Here is a 19,499-nt window from a genome sequence, read left to right as displayed (position 1 = left end):
TCTGCCTAAGTTTTGAGTCCAATGTGGCTGCTATAAACAAAGTATTGCATGGATGTTACAATGACTTTTCTCAGTTTATTCTGTGTCGTAGTCTCTCAAAGAGGAAGCATATCTGGGTTCCAGCTATCTTTTCTGGATGGAGTTTTGATCAGAAAATTGTCTAAATTAGGCAAGACAAAAATCCCTTCCCTCTTCAATTTGCCACAACTACCAGAAAGCATTTCATAAAAACTCTTGGGGTGGTAGAAAGACCAAAAAGGATGATTTTATATTAGAAGTGATCTCTTTACAATACAAAATGTGGTGGGATGATCTTACAGAGATATAGAAATAATATCTTATGGACACCATATGGAATCAAAAAAGTATTTATAAATGAATTCAGCTTCCTGATGTCCAATAGGGACCTTCATCTTTCTTTTCAGAATTAGAAAATACCTTGAATAAAACCATTTCCCCCGAAACTGCTCAACATTTCCTTTGTAGCATATCTGCTTGTAAAAAGAGAGGGAACCCTAATTTCAACATGTTCTCATGAAAAGGGGGAGGAGGGATTCAGAACAGTCACAAACTGAAGTGCATTATCCATTGTGTACTCTCTCTAAAAATCACCTGTCCAAAATTATTGATTGCTGGTTGCCATAAAAATGGCACATGCAATCTCCAGTTACGGTAGGAAAAGCTAAGGTGGGAACTGTTAAACATCTCTCCGTCCTCATGTCAAATCTGAGGTTATGTTTGTGGTTTATTGGCTTCCACCAATAAAGAGTTTGGGGCTGGATGTGTACAGAACATTGAAAAGCCTTTTTGAAGGACAAGTTTTTCTTTCTTCCTTCCTTCCTTCCTCTCTCTCTCTCTCTATATAGACTGTGCTGAGGCAGGCGAAGACCAGATAGACTTTCTCATTCAGCAAAATCAATCAGAGAGGAAGTATAATTCCGTTTCTAGAGAATGAACCCAGGTGGTCATATATGGGGTGAGAAGTCTCCTCAATAGACAAAGGAAATCCCTAGAGTCACTGCCATCCTGTCAATTAGCTTGTGAAGAGAACTGCATCCTCTGAGGGGAAAAAGAAGCTGTAATCCCCCAGCAGTAACATCTGAGGGTGTCTAATTCTCCAATTCATTATCCGTTTCATAACTTTGTTCAGCTATCATCAGTTCCTCTTTCTTTAAAAGAGTGTCCAGTAAGATAGTAGGCACTGTTTTTTACCTATAGACTAATCCGGAACCTGGATCAGATGCTTGCACTCTCTCTCAAATCCTAGGTAGGAAAGTTTCTTTATATCAAAAGGATGCTCAAGCTCTCTATGGTGTACAGGGAAGGGCCAGCATGACCATCTCACCCATCGACGAACTTGCCAGTCCAGCCAGAAGTCCATATTTGGATCCATGCAATAGAATTTAGGATAAAGACCCTCCATACACTTCTTTGGAAGTATATTTCTCCTTATGACATGGGATTAGTTCAGATTCAAAGTCCGGTTGCAAATTCAAACTTGTTTACGATCCCAACTGTAAAGGCGTATCAGTGATTTCAGCTGCAGGACAGAAAATGGTGAAAGCACTTATTCAGAAATCCTGAAAGAATCTTGGGTGGAGGAAGAGGGAGAGAAATTCATGTCTTCTACCTCTTCTTTTTGTCAGTGGTGGACTATCAATCAAACATGCATGACCGGAGTCATCGTTGTTACTCTGAATAAGTGTTTATCCGATGCTGCCAGACCTGAGACATGAAGATGCAGATCCATGTGGTAGATTTGTGCAATCCCTGTAACAGACTGTTGGCAAGCCCATTTGGAACCAGTACTCAGCTCCTTCTTTCTGTATCTGAGAATCTGTCTCCTTACGCTTAGTCTTCAGTTCTGGAGTTCTAGAATCCAAATGGTCAGAACTGAAAGTACAACGTGATGGGTTGGATCACAGAAACCCCTTTGGGACTGCCACCTAATGTGCCTAGACTACCTCTGAGCCTGTTTTCCCTGTGAGCTTGGGACTTCAGTACCTTGCCTTGCTTGAGCCAGACACTTTTGCCTGCTTCAAACACAGATCCAAGTCTGAACCACGTCCCCCACAAGCTGCAGGCTTAACTGAAAACAGCTTAAGAAGTGCTCCTGTCTCCAGCACTCAGATACCCACCTCCCAGTGGGTTCCAAACCCCAAATAAATCCATTATAAAGCTTATACAGAGTAAACTCATAAAGTGTTCGCCCTCTATAACACTGGTAGAGAGATATGCACAGCTGTTTGCCCCCCTCCCCTGGGTATTAATACTTACTCTAGGTTAATTAATAAGTAAAAAGTGATTTTATTAAATATAAAAAGTAGGATTTAAGTGGTTCCAAGTAATAATAGACAGAACAAAGTAAATTACCAAGCAAAATAAAACACACAAGACTAAGCCCAATACTGTAGAAAACTGAATACAGATAAAAATCTCAACCTCAGAGATGTTTCAATAAGCTTCTTTCACAGATCGGATGCCTTCCTAGTCTGGGCCCAATCCTTTCCCCTGGTACAGCCCTTGTTCCAGCTCAGGTGGTAGCTAGGGGATTTCTCATGACTGCAGCACCCTTTGTTCTGTTCCACCCCCTTATATATCTTTTGCACAAGGTGGGAATCCTTTGTCCCTCTCTGGGTTCCCACCCCTCCTTCTAAATGAAAAAGCACCAGGTTAAAGATGGATTCCAGTTCAGGTGACATGATCACATGTCACTGTAAGACTTCATTACCCACTTGCCAGCACACAGGTATACAGGAAGACTTACCAGTAAACAGAGCCATTTACAACCAATTGGCCTGGTTAATGGAGCCATCAAGATTCCAAGCCACCATTAATGGCCCACACTTCGCATAATTACAATAGGACCTCAGAGTTATATTTCATATTTCAAGTTTCAGATACAAGAATGATACATTTATACAAATAGGATGAACACACTCAGTAGATTATTAACTTTGTAATGATATCTTACAAGAGACCTTTTTGAAGCATATTCCAGTTACATTATAGTCACACTTATTAGCATATTTTCATATCATCATCTGGAGTGCACACAGAACATCTCTTGGTGCTTGTAACAGAGTCCTTTCTCCTCACTGGTTTCTTAGCTGGCACTGGCACACACAGTTCAGAAGAACTTCTCTCTCATGGACTGGCTCTGGATACAGAGACCGACAGTAGTAAGGGGTCTTCTGCTTTTAGGCTTTGGATCTGGTAAATGTTGGATCCTGTCTCATAACTTGTGTAGAGCATGGAACTGAAGCTGGTAAGTCTCCAGAAATTTTTGCTGCTTCTTGAGGTATTAAGAGACTGAAGCCAGTTTGTGGAATCTCTTGGATCCTAGTGAAGTATCTGTTCTGGTGGCTGCCAATGCCTCCTACACTATTGTAGCCTGCAGTTTCTTCTGTCACAGCATCCTTGCTTAGAATAAAAGCCGAGTATCTTGAACACCCTGACAGAGACTATCATGCTTCTAGACACCACCAGGCAGCTAGTATGCACACTGGATGTCAAGAACACTAATGGACACTACATCTGTTAAATCCCAACCTCTTAATATTCGGATCTGTTATCGCAAAACTGAACGGTCGAATCTAACACTTCATTAAATATATATGTAAATGTAAACAAATTAACACTACCTAAAAATAACTATATATTTTTATATCCTAAAAGCTTATGCTAAAACTATTCAGAAGGCACTGAAGAAAAGGCTCCAGGAGGAAGGCCTGAAGTTTGTTCCTGAACTTACAGCCGGTTGCAGCAGGAAGGAACTGAGGCAGCCGGAGTACCCTGCCCCTTTTATAACCTCGCCCGAACAATGTTCAGGAATGGTCAGAGAAGTGGGGGAGGGTAAACACTCCAATGGGCACTGCTAGTTAGAATTCCACTGCATAAGCTGCATCCGGTCAGTGCATCCTATTAATGGAAATATACAGAGGACATGCAAAGAACAACTGGATTTGCATCCACGACTACAAAATTGAAAAGCTAGTGCATTGAAGCGACAAGTTGTCACAACTACTCAATTTTAAATATAAATTAGAAATCATTTCAAGGCCTGACTACAGAAATTGCAGTGGTTTAATTAAAGGCAAGAGATTAAACAGACTTAATTAAACTTCTACAACTTTGCGTGTGTACATTTACTTTGGTTTAAACCTGGCTTACAGGAGAATACACACACAAAGTTGTAGAAGTTTACTTAAGGTGTGGCATTAAAAATGTTTTAGTTATTGATGCAACCCTTGCAACCACCGGCCAATTCCTGTGGTTTTACAATCATTTTTCTTTTCCTATCTTTAAAACCTACACAGAGAGGGGAAACTAATTAAGGGCCCGATCCTGGAAACACACAAGTAGCTTTATTCAGACAGTAAAGTTACGTATGTAAAATGTGCACAGGACTGGGCCTCAACTGACTATACAGGGAGACAATGAAAGTGATTTGTAGACTGCTATCAAATACACAAGTAAAAACAATGAACAAAAAAATTTCTCATTCACTTACAGTAATTTTATTTTTCATTACAATAAGTAAAAACATTCAAATAGAAGTAATTTTTAAGTTGAATGTATCTTTTTAACATTGTCTGTCACCCATCTATTAATTTTAAAATGGCAAGTGTTGAACATGTGAACTGTGCACTTTTGTTTCAAACCTTGCCCTAATTTGTCACAAGTTTTGCTCAATGTTTCATAATGAAGTTAATATAACCTCCCTACACTCTAAAATGATTGAGAGACCAATTACTATTAATTTTAAGCAGGGCTCTATTTACTTACAGCAACCAAGGAGGTAAATTAGAACTAATTTTCTTAACCAATTAATACATCTGATACAAGTGGCATGCTGACACGTGATACATGTTCCATTCACAATGGGAGGCAAGTGAATGCAGAAAAGCAGTTCAATTTCATACCATTTTGCTGCTGAAAGCAAAAAAAGAGACAGCCTTGTTTAAAAATCCTCTCCTATTTTTCTCAGCCACTGTGGAACCACCCATCAAGGATGCACAAGCATATGGGAAACTATCACGGCTAAACTGATTGGAGAGGTTGCTTGATTTAAAGATAACTGAGTGTCTCTTGGATACCAATCCAATTAAAGGTGATACATAAAACTCCCCTAAAGTGGCAAAAAGGGGGGCTGGGAATCTCCCCATCAGAATAACTAATAAAGAGAAATTAAACCCTGGCCTGAGAGTACAAGATGGGGCATAGTTGCAATATGTTTTAAGACGTAAATATTAGAAACTTATATGAACATTACTACATTTTCAGTTATGTAAATATCATGCATGCAAAACAGACTAATGCACAATACATTACTCTTAATCCACACTTCTAATTCATTGTACAGAAAAGGTTGTCTATAGCATGTCACAAAATTTCTTAAACAGCACTGTGTAGTAATACCTTTATTATCCTAACCAATACTTTTAATCCTTTAACTCTCAGTTTTCCAAAGAGAAGTTGTAAATGAAAACTGCTGTAGCCAAAAACATCTACAGAACATTTGTCTTTTCAGTAGATGTTATCTTCTCTTCCCTGCATTTTGCCCATAAAAAAAAAAAATCCTTCTTTTGGGCCAAGTTCAGTCTTTAAAATATTTGTACATAGTTCTTATTCATATATATACACGATTTTCACTGAAATATGGAGGGCAGAATTTGGTCCTTTGGATTTTCACTTGAAAAACTATAACTTAAATTTTTGACAAGTATGAAGAAAAGTTGATACTATGCTTCCTGAAACTCCTGTGTTATAAAATAGGCTCAGTAAGGAGTACCAAAATTTATTCCTTAGCTAAGAAAAGAGAAACTTTCAAAAACGTCAGTCTTTCCAATAAAAATAACCTAAAGTATCTTCCCTTTCTTTTACATTTTATATTTTGCAACAATATTTATACTTTACAAAGACAGTAGTTTACAATTTCTAAAATAGACTATTTTGTTGCTGTGTACTACTTAAAATCTAATCATCACCAAGAACAGTTGGCCAACGATGGCTAACTAGTATTTGTATAAGTCAAACTCTATTTAAAAATATCTTCCACAAACAGTTGCTGAGTTTTCTGAACAACAACTATTTTTACTTTGCACACTGAATTTAAAAGGGGACACACACACTCTCTCTCTCAGGTCCAATGACTATTCCTCTGTGGATACATTTATAGTCATTGGGCCAGAGAGAGAGAGCACATGACTGCAGTACAGTGGTTAGGGTACCACCCCCCCACCACACACACACACGGTCCAGCCCAACTGCTTCAATGACTAATTATTTATCCACAGTGGAATAGCTTCAATAAGAGAGAATGAGGAAGCCATACATCAGCGTCTCTCAAAGATCGGTGGTTAGAGCACTCTACTGAGAGGTGGGAGAGCCCTGTTCAAATTCTCTCCCCGCACTGGCAGAGAGGAGGGAATTGAACCTGGATCTCCCACATGCCAGGTTAGTGCTTTAACCACTGGGCTAAAAGTTATAAGATGGACACCACCACCCCACTTCCTGCACTCCTCCCCCACAAATTCTGAATGGGGCCTGATCTAGTCAGCAGCCTCTGATCACACCTACACCTACAGATCACACCCATATGACAACCAAATGCCTATCTTCTTCTTGTTTGTGTATCACTCTGGGGCTTAGGAAGGAGACAGGCTGTTGACTCTGGGTCTCAACAGCTACAGTTCTATTGGTATAGCAAAACCTTATTTGTATTATTTAAAAACTTGATGTTTTTATTTTAAAGAAAAATAAAATGTCAGCTTTCTTTCATCCTTAACTGTATGTTATAGCACACCCCATTTCCATAGGGAAAAAAGCCCCTCCAAGGTCAGCCAACCTGTGTATTTCAGACCCCAAACCGAACTGCCTCCTAAAATCCCTAGCTCTGATATATAAAACACAGAAGATTTATATACATATATATATATATATATATATATATATATACACACACACACACCCCATCATTAACACAGTCACATCACAGAAAATTCAATCCTTGTTGACTTAGCCACATTAAAAAAAGGTGGGAACAAATACGTAATACTGTTTCACTAGTCCATACTATGTAAGATAACAAGAACAACAATTTTCTATAAAGGACCTCAGTTTACAATAAAGTTTCTAAAAATCTCCTTTCACCATCAAATTAAAATCTACCCACAACCTGATGATTTAAAAAATACTATAATACTGTAGGTACTAAAAATCTGGAACATTTAGAAAGTTCAGATTTACAGTTAAAAGCTCTTGCCTCCAACTCTGCCTGTAAAGTAATAATTTTTTCTCATTATCACAGCTTGACAACTCTACTTGATAACTACAAGTAGGAAACATTCTCAATAGCCCCATCCCTTCCAGTCACAGTCTCCCTACTTCTAAAGTCCCCTACTCCAAGTGGACCACTCACTCTTCACTGAAGCCGGGAACAACCACTGAGAGTTAAAAGTTTAACAGTTGATAATAATGCTCTGATGAGACATCTGCAATAATGTAGGTGGAAGCATGACAGGGACTCTGAGCCAGGGAGCTAAAGAGGCTCAACAGTCATATGAGCTGGCACCTTTGACAGTTTGCACCTTAAATCAGTCATGTCAGCCAAAGTATGGACATAAGGACATATTTTAAACAGACCAATGGCAAGTAGCTTGGATGCAGCTGGTGCTATGTAAGTGAGTGAAGGACACTAATTGGGTGTGCTAGTGCACAACACACAAGCCCTCACTGTTTGGAAACTGCTCAATGTCAAATTTCTGAGGCCTCAACTCTCTCCCTGCCTGCCCACCCCAAACTCTAAACGCACACAGAGTTTTAGCAGTGAGTACAATAAATCTTCTTGGCTGCAGACCTCTTGGATAAAAATGTGTCAAAGATTGGCTACAAACTGAAAAATACAGTTCAAATGAAGTTTAGTTACACTGAACCCCAAATAATAGCCCCTGATTCTGTGCAAGATCATGGAATCACAAAGCCTGAGAGTTAGGATTTCTATAGGGTAAAAGTCTGACGAATTACTATTAGATTATTTATAAAGGACCAATTACAAGACTATGTACACTAAAACTGAGTAACTGGAAAAAATTCTGATAAAATGGTTTGGACTCACTCGGAATAAATATATTCATATTATAATAGAAGATTAACCACTGGAGTATTTATAGATAAGGCTCACAGAAGTCACGAATTCCGTGACTTTCTGTGACCTCTCCGTGACTTCTGCAGTGGCCGGCGTGCCTGGCCCGGGGCTGCTGAGCTCCCCAGAAGGGTGAAAGGAACTCCCCTCCCTCAGGTCCTAGCTCCACGTGCTACCTTCGCCTACAGGCACTGCCCCCGCAGCTCCAATTGGCCGCGGTTCCCAGCCAATGGGAGCTGCAGAACCGGGGCTTGGGGTGGAATGGAGGCAGCATGTGGATCTGGGGTTGCTGCTTCCCAGGAGCCAGGTAGGGAGCCTGTCCCAGCCCTAGTCCCCCGCAGACCCCCCCTCCCCTGCACCACGACTCCCCCCCAGCAGCACAAACCCCCAGGCCATACACCCCTCCCCAGCACCTGCGCCCCCTCCCAGGCTGCCCCCCAAGTTTTAGTCAGGAGTATATAGTAAAAGTCATAGAAAGGTCATGGGCTGTAAATTTTTCTTTACTGCCCGTGACCCGTCCATTACTTTTACTAAAAATATCCATGATTAAAATGTAGCCTGACTTATAGATGCTTACTGAATTTGGCATCACAAAATGCACTCAAATGAAAGTAACATCGATTTAGCCTTACTATTTAAAGCTTAAATTAATTTTAAGCACAATCCACATAGATACTTTTAGATGGACACTGATGGACTCTTGAAAACTTCCTTTTGGAGTAAGCACATGGGTCTAGACCAGAGGTTCTCACGAAATTTTTTGGTGGCCTCAGACTGCCACTCACAATTTTTCCTAAAACACTCAATTAGCTTTAGGAAAAACAAATAAATATGCATATATACATGTCCAAATCATTGTAATTTATTTATGCAGGGTTTCTTCACAGACTCAGTAATACAAATAATTAGTTCTCTCTGTTCTTTACTGGACCTAAACAGAACAGAAACAAATAATGTGCTTTGCATGTTCCTGTCCCTTCTTGTTATTGTTTCTTTTGCCCCTTTTTTTTTTTTGGTTGCTTATTTTTTTAAGACTTGCTAGTAGTAAGTCTGTTTCTGTGAAAAATGATATTTGTATTTTGTTAATATCACTTTTCACAGCAGCAGACTTCCTACCTAGCAGGGAGGAAGTGAAAAGTGATATAAACAAACAAATATCACTTTTCACAACAGACTTACTCAGCTCTGGCAAGCTGGGGGGCAAATTAAGTCATGGATGGGGAGGTGGGTAGGGAGGCAGCTCGGGCCAGAGGTGATTGTGTGTGTGTGTGGTGGGGGGGGGGGGGAAGAGGGGGGGTTTGAGTCCGGGGACTGGAGCCACGCAGCTGGGGACTGGGGTCGGAGGATGCAGTGAGGGCCGAGGCGATGGGGAGGCAGCTCAGGGCCAGAGGTGATGGGTGGAGGAGAGAGCTTGGTGTCGGCAGTCACTGTCACAGGGCCCCACGGGTGGAGTCTGAAACCCTGCAGCTGGGGGTCAGGGCCCACTGCTACATGGCTGGAGCCCAGGGCCCAAGGAGGCAGCAGGTGAGGGTGGAGGGAGGAGCTTGTAGCCAGGGAATGGAGCCCGCCACCACACAGCTGGAGCGTGCCTGCTCCTCCAGCATTTGTGGCTCCAGAGGGGGACAGGGCCCAACCCCTACTGGCAGTCCTGGGGGGAGGGCCACTGCTTTACCCCCGCCCCGCACTCACCACCCAGGGGGCGGCGGCCGCACAAAAAGCCCCTGGTGGCCGCATTCGAGAAACGGTGGTCTAGACTCCCAGTCTTTGCAAGGGACTTTTTGAAGTGTATGCCAACCAGACTTAAAAACTTTCCATTTTTAATAAATGTAAAGGTGTCAGCTATCTGAGTACGGATATTTGTTTCAATTGCCAGGAGCCAAAATTACCACAGTGTAGACAGGTGTAATTCTAATTGAAATCTATGAAATGTATTCATTGGTGGTTTACACCACCACCTAAGTGGGTTTGGTAATTGATGTAAGTAACAACTTTCACCTATCTGGCATCCTGTGGTTGTGCAAAATTAATGTAACTAGGATATGGAAAAGAAGACAAATACAACAGGGAAAGGGAACCAACAGTAGGGCACACAATGAAACAGCCACCCCACCGCACCCTCTTGCAACCTCCAGTTAGTTACTTTTCCTTCTATACTCTCCTCCCCTAATGCAGAACTACAAGTTACTATTGCCTAGATTTAGATCTATATTGTAGTTACCTTGCATCAGTTCGCTTGGACAAAGGGATCCTCAACCTGGCACACCTGGGCAGCAGAGGATACTTTTAAAAACAAAACAAACCCAGACTACACTAAATGGATATAAGCCACTAAAACAGATTTAAGAGTGCCAACACAGGGGAGATATACAGATTCAGCTAAATACATTTCAAAACAGATTTAGTTAAATTGGTAAAATGTGTGTGCACAGATCAGAAGGCATAGAGAGAATGTATTTCTGCAAGGCCCAAGCTGTGAAGCCACCTTCTCATCAAAACAAAGCTGGTTTTATTTAATTTATTTAATTTATTTAAAGAAATCACAGAAGATATGCAAGTTGCAGCTGACAAAATGCATGTACATGCAGTCTCATCTTTACGTACCCTAGACTATAGTCTCAGGACAGCTATTTACATAGTGTGAGTAACCCAAGGGCTGTCTTCTGAACTAGTTACACCTTTACCCTTTTCTAAAAAAAAGTAATCAGTTAGAAATATACCATGATTTGACTACATTCAGTCTTGAATAGTCTTAGAAAGACATCCTAGAACAAAAGACAAATTGTTTTAAATATTTTTCTATTTCATACTAATGATTTTGGACAAATTAACTTCTTCAAGTTCATTTCAGAACAAGATTCATAGACTCATAAGGAAGCCATGTTTGTCTTGTAAACAGAGGCGGCAAGAGCTAGTTTAGAGGCACTCCTCAGAAGAACCTAGATCCCTTGGTTTGCAGCAAGGAAAAGATATAGTGGAGGAAATTCATCCCTGTGTTGGCACTGAGTCAGGTGCAGAGATGGAAGGGGACTTTGTCTACTCCTCCCAAATGCTGAGTTTACCATTGGGTAGTTCAACCCACAGTTTAGGTGAAAGCAGCTCTGAAGACTGCCTTTACTGAAATGGGCCCTTTGGCCCATTGTGCTATCTGGGAATAAATGAAGTGTAGGAACACACCAACCACATCCTTTAATCCCTTGAACCATAATCCCTGGAGGGCAGGGACATAAAAATGGTAAAGTCAGATCTGTTCCTGCAAAGGAAACAGACAACTGTTTTGTGGCCAGTTTATGCCAACTATGCCAGTGTTTCCCTCTGCCAAAACACAATCTCTTTTATTGGAGGGTGAGGGAGGAAAAGAGAAAGATTAAGTACACAGGATGACAAACAGATATGCTGTACGCAAGCCTGTATGTTATCAGAAAGGAGAGAACTGACATTCCCAGGTGCTATCCAAGTTAGATAAGACAATTACAGCTTGTAAAATCAAAAACTCTCCCCCTTAATGGGAAAGGACAAAAACCAAGTTAACTATGTCTTGTTAGTTTGAGCATTTAAAGGATGTTTATCCAACGCCATAATTTATAGCTTTTACAACATCATTTGGAGTAGCACCATCTCCCTGAGGTGTTTGCCTCTGCCTCCACTTCCAAGTGCAGCCAAGCAACAGCTGTGGCTAGCATTTTTTTCTATTTGGTCATCTAGTCCTGCTCTGAGTAAACAACATGGCGGTAAAAACAGTGACTTCTCTACACTAGTGCCCCCCAGTAAAAGTGCAATGATAGAAGATTTTGCAAAAAAAGAGGCTAGTGTAGAAAATGTCAAGTTCAACTTTGTCTCACACTACTTCGTTACTTTAGTAATTTCCCATACATCTCTTTTGTGAGACCATCACTTCACCCTCATTAAAATTTCAGATGGAACTGAACTAAAAATCGATTGAAGTGTGGTTACACCCATCCTCCTTCATAAACACACTGCAAAAATAATAGGGTCCATGGTGAGCTCCCAATTAGTTTCTAGTATGTTTTTTTTCTTTGTTTATGGCCCTTGCCTCTACTTCAAGTATTTGGCAAGTTGCTCTAACAATATACACAGCAGAGCATTCCACAAGATGCTGAGATATCATAAATGTTATGCTGAGACATTCCCACAAGTAACGAAAAACTTCTCCCAGCTGCATCCTCCATGGATTTGGATTCTGGCAGAAAGGGTGGGAAGACTGGGAGCACAATCCCAACTACTACTTGGATAGGAGAGATAATTCATTGGACTGCTCTAGCTTATGCCAAGGCATGCCATTTCCTTGGTATGTCTTGCTGGCCCCAAAACCCTTTCAAGTCTTATTTCACTTTATCTTTTAATAGCTGTTGTGATTGTTCAAAGCCATTACCCCTCTGACAGTCTTAATATCAGAAGTAGGTTTCTTTCCCTTGGAACATGCAAATAATATGTAAATAACATGTCACACTCTAAATTTATTTTCTTAATTTAAAGGCAGATTTAAGACTCATACAATACAATATTAAATGCCTCTAAACAGGATAAGAAGTTGTAAGTATAGAACAGCACTTACACTGTCACTGCACAGTCCTCTCTCTGTTCCCCAAGCTTGGAAAATGTGTCATCTCCTCACTGGTTTCTTGAAGTCTTTTCTGTTACCACAAGCAAATTAGAGAAAAAGCCACTTTTGTTAAGCCAAACCCAACCTCTCTGGATTGTCACTATGCTAGAATCTGCTGTCACCTGCATCTCTTTAAATGCACCTCCTTTCTGATCCTTGAGGTTATTTTCATGGTGAACCCCTAATTGTGACACTTTCTGGGATAAGAACTCTTTGACCAAAACCTCAAACTATAAATACGGCTCCAAACACCCTTCTCTTCTCTATCACTCACAAGAGATTTTTTCCCCCACTGTCATACATTTGGGGCAGCTTGCAAGATATTTCCTGTGCATCACTCTACTCTGACCCTTTTGTCAGAGACTACCTGTCAGGAATTATTTTCCCTCCCTTGACTTCAAGGGTCTCTCCAATTCCTCCTTGCTCCAGTCCTTGGTCAGATATACCTGACACTGTTCAAAGATGTTTACCCATTTCTAGTTCATTGTTCAAAAGACTATCTTTCCTCTATTGTCACTTGTGGGAAAGTCACCACTTTCTTATATGTGATATCCATCTCAATTTTTTAAGATACTACTCTTATGCCCATTTTCCTGATTAAATTGGTTTAAGACTTCTTGGTTCCCCCATTCCTTTTCAAATGCTTATTAGGAGGGTCTAGTCACTACAGTAGACTCAGTCCACTTTTGCCTCTTACCCCTTTCTCTGGGTGATTTTCTTCACCCAGTGTTTCAGCTGTTAGACAAATTCATTGTTTTACAGAGGTAGCATTTTTTGCAACAGTAACCCCTCTTACTAAGATTTCTACCTTTTAATCAAATTTAAGTTATTGATAGGTATCACATTTTCTGTTACAGCTATATTTACACTAGCCTCAGATCCTCCATCACTACAAATAGTAACACTGGTAGTAACCAGAAGAGCAAGTTTAGATGACCAGAGGTAAAAATGCTGACAGATGCCTCAATCCAACCTACACTAGTGTCTTCCCACCACTGCTACCAGGAGTAGTGCAATGAGGAGATATTTCTACACCACTACAAAAAGGCACTAGTCTGGACAAGGCTTTAGTAAATCTATGTAGTTTCCAAGTTCAGTTTCCAGTTAGTATCAGGAAGTGGCAAACGCTGGAAAAACTTTTTGAGTGTGCTAAAGTAGACAAGTCAAAAAAATAGTGATGTCAGACTCGTTTAGTTAAGCCTCTGAAAGTAAGTTTAATTAACAGGCTATAAACATGGCTCTGTTCACTGAATCTTTGTCTATGCTACTAATCCAACTAGTTTCCATTTTGTCAGAAATTACCACCATATAGGCAAGGCCATGGGGCTTGCATCAAAATACTAAATGACAGAACCAGTTACAATCACATTTGGATTACTTTGCTTTCCCCTCTTCCCCAACCCCCCTTTGGTTCTAAGGAATGTAACACTCCTTTCACAATGCTTTGGCCTCTTGTTTTCCCCTAACAGCCCCTTATCTATCTATCTATCTATCTATCTAAGTAAATACCAGTCTCATTATTAAATAGGCAAAGCTTTGTAAGCATTTTGCAACCACTCCTCACATTACAAATTTATTCCTAGAGACTGTACTTAAGTATAACAATTATAAATTGGACATACAGACAGATTAAATCCTCAGTAACAAAGACCTTAAATTTCTCCCTTCTTTATCTAAGGAAATAGGTAGGGCCCTACCAAATTCACGATCCACTTTGGTCATTTTTATGGTCAGGATTTTTAAAATAGTAAATTTTGTTATTTCAGCTATTTAAATCTGAAATTTCACTGTGTTATAATTGTAGGGGTCCTGACTCAAAAAGGAGTCATGTGGACAAGTCTCAAGGTTATTGTAGGGGGGTTGCAGCACTGCTACCCTTCCTTTGGCACTGCCTTCAGAGCTGGGCAGCTAGAGAGTGGCAGCTGCTGGTCGGGAGCCCAGCTCTGAAGGCAGAGCCGCCATCAGCAGCAGCATAGAAGTAACGATGACATGGTATGGTATTGCCACCCTTACTTCTGTGCTGCTGCCTGCAGAGCTGTGGCCTCAATCAGCTGCCCCACTCTCCGGCTGCCCAGCTCTGAACGGAGCAGCACAGAAGTAAGGGTGGCGTCGTATGGTATCGCCACCCTTACTTCTGCGCTGCTACTGGCTGGGCGCTGCCTTCAGAGCTGGGCGCCCGGCCAGCAGTCGCTGCTCCAAATTAAAGATTACTTTATTTCTTTAAAGGTTTCTCTTTAAATTCTTCCCACACCACCATCATTACTCCTGGGGGAATTCTGCGCATCTGCGGATGCACAGAATTAATCTATCTCGAATAATTTTGTATTTTCCCACGTAAACATTTTACCTAAGTGCTACAGTTCTGCCTTTTGCCCACCAGAGGCCGTTGTGGCACCAGAACGGCCAGCCAAGAAGTGCTACAGGTCCTTCTCTCTCCCTCAGCTCCTCTGTTACCCCGACTCCCCCAAGCCTTTGCACTTTGCTTCTGACACGTGCATGAAACACCGTTCTGAATCGTAATTTAAATGAATTACACAAAGTTCTATATTCATAGATATTTAGGTCAGAAGGGACCATTATGGTCATCTAGTCTGACCTCCTGCACAACGCAAGCCACAGAATTTCACCCACCACTCCTGTGAAAAACCTCTCACCTATGACTGAGCTACTGAAGTTCTCAAATTGTGGTTTAAAGACTTCAAGGAGCAGAGAATCCTCCAGCAAGTGACGCGTGCCCCATGCTACAGAGGAAGGCGAAAAACCTCCAGGGCCTCTTCCAATCTGCCCTGGAGAAAAATTCCTTCCCGACCCCAAATATGGCGATCAGCTAAACCCTGAGCGTATGGGCAAGATTCACCAGCCAGATACCACAGAAAATTCTTTCCTGAGTAACTCAGATCCCACCCCATCTAATATCCCATCACAGGCCATCGGGCCTATTTACCATGAATATGTAATTACCAAAACCATGTTATCCCATCATAGGTATTAATATGCCTAGTAAGGAAACTGTGTGTCTAAATAAATAAATAAATAAATAACCAGAATCTTTTTTCGGAGGGGGTCTGTATTGTTACAGACATACTTGCTGACAGATATTTTGAAATAAATTACCAAAATAATTGTAACTGGCATGATTATATTATGTTATTTTGACAAATAAAATATGCAGAATTTTCAAATATTGTGTGCAGAATTTTGAGGCGCAGAATTCCCTCAAGAGCATGTGTGTATATATAATATATATTCATGCATTCATGGGTGACCAGGGGATACGTTCTCTAGAACTTCAAATAATTAATTCAATAATTCTGTAGCATTTCAAATAAATACACATTCTAAATAATGCCTAATGCTCAAGTCCATTTTCTCAAAACAGAAAGCTTTTTGACAAACACAGTGTAATAACTTGGAAGACAAGTAATAATTGCTTGAAGCACTTTGGCCTGGTCTACACTTACAAATGAGATCAACCTAGGCGTATCACTCAAGGCTGTGAAAAATTTTGCGCCCTGTGTGATATAGATAGGTTGACCTTACTCCTGGTATAGAATTCTTCCATCTATCTAGCTACTGCCTCTCAGAGAGTTGGATTAAAAATATTGATGGAAAAAACCCTTGTAGGAAGTATCTATACTACGGTACTACAGTGGCACCGCTGCAGCTGTACCACTGTGGCGGCTGTAGTGTAGACATACCCTAAGTCGGGAAATACTTCACCACTACCACCACCACACTGGAAGAAAGCTTAATTAATACTGTGTTCTGACTCCACATAAGTTATTTACTGGAGAACAGTCTTAATTGAACCTTTGAAATGAAGGAGCATCTTGACTCTCAAATGGTCTGAAATATTTAGGAATATGCCTTAAGTGGAAGTAGACAAAAATGGTTATTTTGCCAAATCTCAGTCTCAAGTCTTGACACAACACAGACTAATACATGGTCTTTGTTGGGGCTATATATGATGACATCGTCGGGGTAGGCTGCCGCATACTTGCCATGTGGTCGCAATAGTTTGTCCATGAGCCTTTGGAAAGTAGCAGGAACCCCATGTAACCCAAAGGGGAGGACGGTGTACTGATATAGTCCCTCTGGAGTTGCAAAGGCCGTCTTCTCTTTGTCGGCCTTGGCCAGGGGGATCTGCCAATAGCCCTTGGTCAGGTCAAGGGTAGACATAAACCATGCTTTTCCCAATCTGTCAATTAACTCATCTATCCGGGGTATAGGGTACGCATCAAACTGGGACATCTCATTTAGCTTTCGGAAGTCGTTGCAGAACCTCACGCTGCCATCCGGCTTAGGCACTAAAACCACTGGACTTGACCATTAGCGATGAGATTCTTCAATGACTCCTAAGGCCAGCATTTTCCTGACCTCTGTCCTGATCTCCTCTCTTTTGGCCTCCAGGATCTGGTATGGCTTGACGTTCACCTTCACTTCAGCCTCTGTGAGGATGTGATGGTGAACCTCAGTAGTCCTGCCTGGCTTTTCTATGAACACATCCTCGTTGCGTTTAATCAGGCTGATCACTTCAGATAATTGCTCCGGAGTCAACTACGGGGATATTCCCACTTGGTCGGGCTGGTTGCTTTTAGGGGATGGTGCCCCTAGCACAACCACATGCGCTTCTCTAACCTGCCATGGTTTCAGCAGATTTATATGGTAGATCTGCTCCAGCTTCCGGCGACCTGGCTGTCGGACCTTATAATCAACTTCTCCTATGGCTTCTATTATCTCATATGGCCCCTGCCACCTGGCCAGGAGCTTGCTCTCTGCTGTGGGTATGAGCACCATTACCCGGTCTCCCACCTGGAACTTCCAGGTCGTCGCTTGGCGATTGTAGTATGCCCACTGGGCCCCTTGGGCCTTCTCCAGGTGTTCGCGCACAAAGGGGCAACGTGGGCTATCCGGTCTTTCTTTGCAACACATGTTCAACGATATTTCTCCCGGGGTTCGGCTGTTCCTCTCAGCCCTCTTTGGCCATGTAAAATATGCCCCTGGGGTGGCGACCATATAACAGCTTGAATGGGGAGAATCTAGTGGAAGCTTGGGGAACCTCCCGTACAGCAAACGGCAAGTAAGGCAGCAGGGCGTCCCAGTCTTTCCCGTCGCGACTAACCACTTTCCGCAGCATGTTCTTCAATGTTCTATTGAAGCGTTTGACAAGACCATGAGTCTGGGGATGATAGACTGAAGTCCTGAGGGTCCATATATGGAGCACTGTACATAGGTCCTTCATTAACTTAGACACAAAGGGGGTCCCCTGGACCATCAGGATCTCTTTAGGTATCCCTACTCTGGAAAAAATACGGACTAATTCTTTGGCTATGGTCTTGGACATGGTGTTCCGCAGGGGTATGGCCTTGGGATATCGGGTGGCATAATCTAGTACTATCAGAATGTACTAATGACCCCGGGCTGACTTCTCCAATGGCCCTACTAGGTCCATAGCTATTCGCTCAAATGGGATTTCAGTAATTGGTAGAGGTACCAAAGGGGCTCTCAGGTGTGGTCAAGGCCCATGTATCTGACATTCCAGACAGGAGATACAATATCGCCAGACCGCCGCATAAATGCCGGGACAAAAAAACCTCTGCAGAATCTGATCAAGGGTCTTATCTACCCCTAGATGGCCCCCAAACAGATGGCTGTGGGCCAGATCCATCACGCCCCTCTGATGCTTCTGTGGGACCAAGAGTTGTTCTATGACTTGCTCTTGGACCCAGACTACTCTGTATAGCAGATCACCCTTAATGACATAATATGACCCTGGGCCCTTCCCCTCCATGGGGACCACATTTACCTCGACTCCTTATTTACGACTATTGCTGTACATTGGATCATTGGCCTGATTCTGACCAAAATTCCCGAGTGAGGTCCCCATTTGTCGAAACTCAGGGGGATCTACGTCTGTCTCCCCCTCGGGGAAAACCCCCGGGGAACCAGGTCCAGTGATTGGGTCATTGATCGCCTGCCCCACCCCGCTGTCCGTTGAGCCACCTCTTTCCCCTACAAGCGTAGATTTCTGTTACTGGGTCAAGATCCTAGTTCCCCTCTTTTTATCCACCCTCTGTTCCCTCCGAGTCTTCCGGGGTTTTCCCGGCGGGAAGAACAAATCCTGGCCAAATTCATGGAAGGCTGTTGGGGGGGGAGGGGGGGAGGTGTTTATCTATCTGGGCCACCCCCGGGGCCCGGGTTCATTATTTCTTCCACCTTCTCCCCAGGGAGTAGGCTCCGGTTGCTCTTCCGCATCCTTCCTCCCCTCCATAGTCCAGCCTGGCGCTAGAGCAAACCAGAGCCTCGGAGCAGAGACTTGTCTCCGATTCTGGTGCCTTCCTTCCCCGGTGGTCCGAGAAAGTTCTTGGGCTGCTAGGTGTCTCTCTACAAGGGCAACTAGTTCATCATGAGAGGAGAGATCATTTTGGCGAACCCACCCTCGTATGCCCGGCGGCAATCCCCTCATGTACCTGTCCAACATGAGGATTTCCACTATCTTCTCCAGCCCATGGGTCTCAGGGCGGAGCCACTTCCAGGCGAGGTGGATTAAATCAAATAGCTGGGACCTCGGCAGTTTGCTGTCCTGGTATTTCCACTTGTGGAAGTGCTGGGCCCCTATGGCTGGCATCACACCTGACCTTGCCAGGATTTCCGCCTTCAGCTGGGGGTAATCCATAGCTGTCTCTGTGGTCATGTCGAAATAGGCCTTCTGGGGCTCCCCACACAGAAACT

The 19,499-nt window shown here is 42.4% G+C and overlaps 1 protein-coding gene across 2 annotated transcripts in view; it reads right to left on the bottom strand.

Moving 5' to 3' along the window:
• EZH2 (enhancer of zeste 2 polycomb repressive complex 2 subunit) overlaps window positions 1–19,499 on the bottom strand; it is an 84,198-nt gene that overhangs the window by 49,513 nt on the left and 15,186 nt on the right. The window contains exon 1 of one of the 2 annotated variants that reach the window (XM_074945268.1): window positions 12,720–12,737. The exons of the other annotated variant lie outside the window; for it this stretch is intronic. The gene's annotated coding sequence lies outside the window, so the exon portion shown is untranslated. Of the gene's footprint in view, window positions 1–12,719; window positions 12,738–19,499 lie in introns of those variants that run through there. 2 annotated transcript variants of the gene reach the window in all.

This window comes from Natator depressus, chromosome 2, assembly GCF_965152275.1.
Source record: "Natator depressus isolate rNatDep1 chromosome 2, rNatDep2.hap1, whole genome shotgun sequence".
Taxonomy (NCBI): Eukaryota; Metazoa; Chordata; order Testudines; family Cheloniidae; genus Natator; species Natator depressus.
This window is presented reverse-complemented; position numbering and strand designations above follow the sequence as displayed.